Source organism: Trichomycterus rosablanca, chromosome 24 (assembly GCF_030014385.1).
Source record: "Trichomycterus rosablanca isolate fTriRos1 chromosome 24, fTriRos1.hap1, whole genome shotgun sequence".
NCBI lineage: Eukaryota > Metazoa > Chordata > Actinopteri > Siluriformes > Trichomycteridae > Trichomycterus > Trichomycterus rosablanca.
Window position 1 is genome coordinate 3,959,931 of NC_086011.1, and position 7,457 is coordinate 3,967,387.

General features: G+C 41.5%; 1 long non-coding RNA gene across 1 annotated transcript; it reads left to right on the top strand.

Annotated features, from left to right (window-relative positions):
* Positions 1-2,028: 2,028 nt before the first annotated feature.
* On the top strand, positions 2,029-2,464 carry LOC134301763 (uncharacterized). Its single transcript, XR_010007469.1, has 3 exons — positions 2,029-2,051; positions 2,190-2,233; positions 2,309-2,464. It is a non-coding gene; the product is annotated as an uncharacterized LOC134301763 (long non-coding RNA).
* Positions 2,465-7,457: the final 4,993 nt, after the last annotated feature.

The window sequence follows — 7,457 nt, forward strand, 5'->3', positions numbered from 1 at the left end:
GGTCAGATTAGAGTAACGCGTTACTAAGTAACGCGTTACTTACATCAGTGCTATTACCACAGATCTGTAACCAAGTCAGACTTGTTCCATCTGTGGAGCTAAAAGTTTTCTGTCAGTCAGAGCAGATGATCCTGAACTATGTATGATGCACAACGTTAATTATGTTATTTTAGGTCGTGAAGAGCTTTCACGATGGTTTCTGTACGATGGTTGATGAATGGTGACGTGATGGTTGGTGCTTTGTAGCTCAAAGTCTGGATCAATCCACTGAGCTGTTAAGCTTAACATGGTCTTTATATACGTATCACACGATCGAATCGGCTACATTTGGGAAATATCGCCGATAGCATAATTTGATTAAAAATCGTCCGATATCGATTTATAGCCGATCGATCGTTCCATCTCTAATATATACATATACAGATGTTCAGTACAGCCAAATTCTTTCTTCGCATATGCCAGCTTGTTTGGAAGCTGGGGTCAGAGCGCAGGGTCAGCCACTGTACGGCGCCCCTGGAGCATAGAGTGTTAAGGGCCTTGCTCAAGGGCCCAACAGTGGCAGCATGGCAGAGTCAGGATTCAAACTCTCAACCTTTCGATTGATAGCCCAAAGCTCTACTGTCCTAGTGATCCTAACTGGCTTTGCTCTTTGCATGAAATACGGCTTTCCTTGCCTTCCGGTATGCAGCTTAGTGTAGACTGAACCTATGTATGTATGTTTATTGCTATTACTCGATGGGTAGCACTGCGACAGCAAATTATATACAGCAAGAAGGTCCCGGGTTTGATTCCCAGGTAGAGCAATCCGGGTCCTTTCTGTGTGGAGTGTGCATGTTCTCCCCGTGTCTGTGTGGGTTTCTTCCGGGAACTCCGGTTTCCTCCTACAGTCCAAAGACGTTCAAGTGAGGTGAATTGGAGATACTAAATTGCTTTAAACAGCGTTTGATACTAAACCTGAACTGATGAATCATGGGTAACCTGTAACTACCTGTCCTGTCATGAATGGAACCAAAGTGTAAAACACGTGCAAGTGTGTGGAAACAGTCCAGGTGTGCCTGATGTTGTATGACATCACTGATTGTGTGTATTCAGGGAATGTTATGATGTAAATACCTGCTGATTAAAAGTAAAGGTGTCAGTGTTTACCTCTTTACCTTATGTGGTGTTTACTGTTTCTACGTGGATTAATATCTCACATGCGCAGACGCAGCGGTTGAGCGGACGCAGAGACACGAATAAAACGATTACTGGGGAGAAATCCAGGTAACTTAATCAGATTACTTTCAATCGGAATACGATGTCTTGATTAAATCAATACAATCACAGCATGACCATGTGAATAATCAGATTACCGTCAGAACCCGACCTTGATCAGATCGCTAGTGTGCATGTAAATACACTGTAGTTCGAACAGCAAAATTGGAAGAAGAAAGGCTGAAAAAATTTGTTGTACATCATCGATCTGTGGTGAGAGCATCATTTGTACAGATAACAACAGGCTCTCAGAGGCTCTTAATGCCCCCACTTTTAGTGTAAAACTCTACAGGATTTATCATACAGGTTTAGAGAAGGAGATTTTTCTATAATGCATTATAGTTAAAAAAAAAAAATCTCATTGAGTTAAAAGCTTTTTTAGGGCTGGGACAACAAATCACTTCACTGAAATGCTCATGTTTTCTTTCAGGCAGTAGAATAAGCCAGACATGTTTGAAGCTAACAGGTTTATTTATTTATTTAGTAGGTCATGTTTTACACACTTTGGTCACATTCATGACAGGACAGGTTGTTACTGGTTACACAAGATTCATCAGTTTAATATCAAACACAGTCATGGTCAATTTTGTATCTCCAATTCACCTCACTTGCATGTTTTTAGACTGTGGGAGGAAACCGGAGCTCCCGGAGGAAAGCCACACAGACACAGGGAGAACATGCAAACTCCACTCAGAAAGGACCTGGACTGCCCCACCTGGAAATTGAACCCAGAACCTTCTTGCTGTGAGGCGACAGTACTACCCACCGAGCCAATGACTAAAACTGCGTCAAGTCAGGTAAATGGACCTGAAACGCTGTGGCGACCCCTAAATACAGGCGGGCCCGAAAGAAGGAGGGGAAAAAAGTGTATGTCAGTAGTTATAGCTTTTTTGAAGTATTTTTAATGTATTTTACCCCCTGTTTTTCCAATTTAGTGTAACCAATCTGCTGCTGGGCATCCTGATGGCGTCCAAGAACGGTTCGTGATATTTGCCAGACACACACTCCCTCCGACGTGTGTGCAGTCCACCAATCCCCTCTTATTCTCCCATAGTTCAGTGGATTTGACCACAGAGGGCATTCAGCCGACCAGTAGCAGAGCCAAGATTCGAACCCGGGAGCTCAGAATCTCGGTGCTGGTGTGCTAGCAAATTATCTCGTGGTGCCTCCTGGGCGCCCAAGTTATAGCTTTTTAACTGTTAAAAAAATGTACAGGTTCATTATACTTGGCTGTAAGTACTACCAATATTAAGGTACATTTCTGGAATTTATTTCTCCATGTTGATTCAGTAAAGAAAACATAAAGAGATTATGCTGAGCTTCCTGCTATGATTTATAAATTTAGAAAACAAAAAGACGCAGATTTAATGCAAAATATCTCAATTACAAACACAACCTGAGGGAACACAGAAAGCAAATCAGCGTACAACTATAAAAGTAAAATAGATACAATCGAATGCTCCAGCTGTACCAGACGTACTAAGGTGCCCACTCACCTTGTGATGCACAAAAAGACAGCACCCCATCATTAGGAACTACGGTAACTCCTAAAATCACCTCGAATTTACGTCGCACCCCTGGCGCCGGGTCTGAAAGTCAGCACGGTCCTCACCCATGAGCCGGCACAGGATGCAGTGAGGCACAAGTCGCTGTGTGTCTGAGCACACAAAGGAGACAGGCCCAGTGTGGAGCAAACAGGATGTGCGAAAGGGGAAACTGCTATATCGGGGTAGAGGCATACACGCAGACGAACCTTTTTTTGGCAGAGGCCGAGTGGCAGAAATAAGCTAATTGGTAAAAGAAGAAAGTCTAAATGTGATTTTGATTAAATAATTAAATAAAAAAGTGATGGAATTGAGCATGCATCAACTGATGGAAGAATGGTGCACTCAATGTACACATTTTTATTCATAAGTATTTTAAATATATTTATATTTGATAAGAACATATGCTGGCTCACTACCACTGTCTGGGGTCCGAGTCTCAGCAGTGATATTGGCTACTGAGCGTCTAGACTGGCTATTTTTTATAAAAAAATAAAAAATTAAAATACTGGTTGCACATTATCACAGACGAATTCAAGACATCTAATCTTAGACAGTAAAATACAATGAAAATAATTTAGGCGACTGAAAAACAGTGATAAACCAGTAAAACTAAAACGCTGCTCCAGTTAAACACTGTTTACTGTTGACTGCATTTGTGCGAGTTGGAAACTGGAAAATCCCTGTAAACCTCTCTCCCTGGAAACAAAGCGGTTTTCCATGAGCACTTCCTGTTTGAGGATTGTAGTCCTGCCCTGAGATGTTATCACATCACGTTTGGTCAGATTTAAATGAGCAGAAATGTGAACGTTGACTATGCCAAATTGGGAGAAAATGGGAGACAAACGAATACAAAATATAGTAAAAAAGCAGAAATCCTGGAGGGAATAAAAGCCAGCAGAGTTGAACTGGAGAATCAAAAGAACAGCTACAAGAAAGATTAAAGACAGAGCATCAATATTATAGAAAAGAAGAAGTTCAATTCTCTCAAACCTATTTTCCTTTTCTTTCATTTTCATCAACTACTTCGTCCTGGTCAGGGTTGCAGTGGGTCAGCTTTCTCCAAAAACACTGATACCCTGGACAGGGCACCACAACATTGCAGGGCTTTAACTATCCCCACAGGTAAACATGCTGGAGATAACATCGTAACAACATGTTGTGAGGATGTTTTTAATCAGCATGAACAAGGAAACTTGTCAGCCGTGAAATAATCTTTAAAGTAAGATGGATGGATTAAAATAGAGGGCGATCCTAGAAAAAACAACTGTCCCGAGTTTGCAGGAAGATTAAGGCTGGGTCAGAGGTTCAGCTTTGGCCAAGTCATAGCACTATCCTCATTAAGACTGAGAATCTGAGGCTAGAGCTGAAGGCTGATGTTCACCAACGTACTTTATACAATCTGACAAAAACTTGAGCGATTTTGTCAAAAGAAGAATGGACAAGAATTAGGACTCAAATGTGCAAAGTGAAAGAATCTGTGTGAACTGTAATTCCAGTCAGAGGTGGTTTCACCGAGTACCGACTCCATCAAAAGGTTAAAATCTTGATTTAGTCTATTTTTAGTAGTTGTAACACTACAAAATGAGGAGAAGCGTAAGAGAGGTGAATATTTATACTAGTGTGTATTGTATTGCAGTCCAATAAAACAAGATTCAGCACTTCAGCACCTCAGGTCAGAATCTTAGTCTGTTACGTTTCTGTGATGATCAGACGGTACAGAAAAGTATGAACAGCCAGCGGGGAGATGGAACAGTTATAAGTCAAAACATGTTTCAGTGTGAATGCTGCAGAGGTGCAAAGGAAATAACCTCCGAAAGTGTGTGTGTGTGTGTGTGTGTGTGTTGGGGGTTCTGCTGCACTGTCTGAATAGTAATTATGACCTGCTGAGTGTTACATGTAGGTGCTCCAGTGATCAAGAACTGCCTGTGGAAATTCATTTCATCACGTCTGATGATATCTGTTCCAGTAAACGGTGAAATCCAAACAGACAAGGAGACAAGAACGGCAGAATTTAGGATTACAGGTCTTGCTCAAGGGTGAACTATTGGTTTTCTGGCACAAACTTTTTTGGCCCTGGTTCTGAACCTTAAAGGAGAATGCAAGTTAAAAGTTTCTATTTTTGATTATTCCCGGTGGTATAAAAAGTAATGTTCTATTTTCAGTGTATCATTATCATAAAGCAGAGGAGTACGATCTGTAGCAGGTTGCTTTCACAGAACTGCTCAATGGACAGATTCAGAAGATCAATAGTCTCCACATTCATTAGGTTCTTTAACTCTTCATGTCTTAGTTATACACCGATCAGCCATAACATTAAAACCACCTCCTTGTTTCTACACTCACTGTCCATTTTATCAGCTCCACTTACCATATAGGTGCACGTTGTAGTTCTACAATTACTGACTGTAGTCCATCTGTTTCTCTGCATACTTTGTTAGCCCCCTTTCACCCTGTTCTTCAATAGTCAGGACCCCCACAGGACCACCACAGAGCAGGTATTATTTAGGTGATGGATCATTCTCAGCACTGCAGAGACACTGACATGGTGGTGGTGTGTTAGTGTGTGTTGTGCTGGTATGAGTGGATAAGACACAGCAGCGCTGCTGGAGTTTTTGAACCTCACTGTCATTGCTGGACTGAGAATAGTCCATCAACCAAAAATATATCCAGCCAACAGCGCTCCGTGGGCAGCGTCCTGTGTCCACTGATGAAGGTCTAGAAGATGACCGACTCAAACAGCAGCAACAGATGAGCGATCGTCTCTGACTTTACATCTACAGGGTGGACCAACTAGTGGACAGTGAGTGGACACGGTATTTAAAAACTCCAGCAGCGCTGCTGTGTCTGATCCACTCATACCAGCACAACACACACTAACACACCACCACCATGTCAGTGTCACTGCAGTGCTGAGAACCATCCACCACCTAAATAATACCTGCTCTGTGGTGGTCCTGTGGGGGTCCTGACCATTGAAGAACAGGGTGAAAGGGGGCTAACAAAGCATGCAGAGAAACAGATGGACTACAGTCAGTAATTGTAGAACTACAAAGTGCTCCTATATGGTAAGTGGAGCTGATAAAATGGACAGTGAGTGTAGAAACAAGGAGGTGGTTTTAATGTTATGGCTGATCGGTGTATATAATGTACAGTATATATTTTGGTTGGAAACGGTGAGGGTGGAGGAGTAGTAATCGGTCGTGTCTAAGAGACTGAGAGACGCTTATAGTCCGGATTTAGCTCCATCTGATTTCCATCTTTTTGGACGCTCAAAGCAGACAGGCAAGGCAGATAGATCTGTAAACTTTGTGTACACGTAGGACCTGAACTGGTCATTAGATTTAATTTTGATATGATGAATTAATGGATAATTAAAATGCTAAGTCACAGATCGATTGCAGTGTCCACTTGCCAGAGTAAGACAAACAGCACGTTTTTAATGTAACCAGGTTCTTAGACAGAAGATTACACTGAACTGTAGCTACCAAATAGTTTATTTGTCCCACTGTGCTGTTCAACACTTCAAAAATGCATGTATTTTGTCAAGTAATGGCTCTAAACACCATGCTGCCTTAGGGATCTATTTGTAAGTTCCCTGTAATTCCAGGTGGCAACGTTCCTGGCAATTCTTTTGGTTGTATTTCCACGTGAAATTTTATTGTTCACCAAGCCGATTAACTGTGTGATTGTGGGGCAGGTAATGGGTTCCACGTGTAGATGCATCAACATGCACCCACGCTGCATCGGCTTACAAACGCTAACAATGTAACTGGGAGAAGATGAGTAAAAACAATGATGATGTGAGATGACTGACTATATAGATTAGGATCTGACCAAATTAGTCCATCCGACATCCCAGTTTTTTTTATCTCGACCTAACTCAGTTTTAAAGTGTAGTAAAATCTGATTATGGAAAAGCCTCTAAGAAACAGTGTAATACCCCAGTGCCAGTGGATCATGTCCGGGTTGTTATAATTTGTTAGGAAGCAATAACGGTTTTACACTTCAAACAACAAGAAAACAAGTCTTGTGTTAAACTAATTTGAGGATACATATCCCAAGATGTTTCAATCAGTGATTTTAGCCAAATGATTTTCACAGTCGTGTTTGTTTTCCATCTAAATCAGCTTCCTTTGAAAAGGCTTAATCAGAGACAGAGCGTGCCGGGGGCTACTGGGAAATCATCCTGGATGCTTTTTACACACAACTTCAAAACAACGCTTCCTTTCTCTCTGATTTTTCAGATTTTTTAACCCAGCTTAGTGCCCTCTCATCCTCTGTACTGCTTATGGGTGATTTTAACATCCATATTGATGACAACAACTGTAAATTTGCCAGGGAATTTTTGGAATTGTTACAGTGTTTTAATTTCACACAACATATACATTTTCCAACTCATAAAAAAGGTCATACTCTTGACCTTGTCTGCTCTACTGGTGTCCTAGTTCATCAGCCGTCCAGCCATGACCTTACTGTCTCTGATCATTTGACAATCATCATGGACATTGAGGTCACTAGGCCCATCACTAGAGCTAAACGTAAAATATCCTTCAGGAATCTTCAATATATCTCTCCCTCTGCTTTCTCAGATTCTCTTGTTAAAAAGATGTCTGTCTGTCCTGTACTGTCTAGTAATTCATCTGACCTTGTCGATTA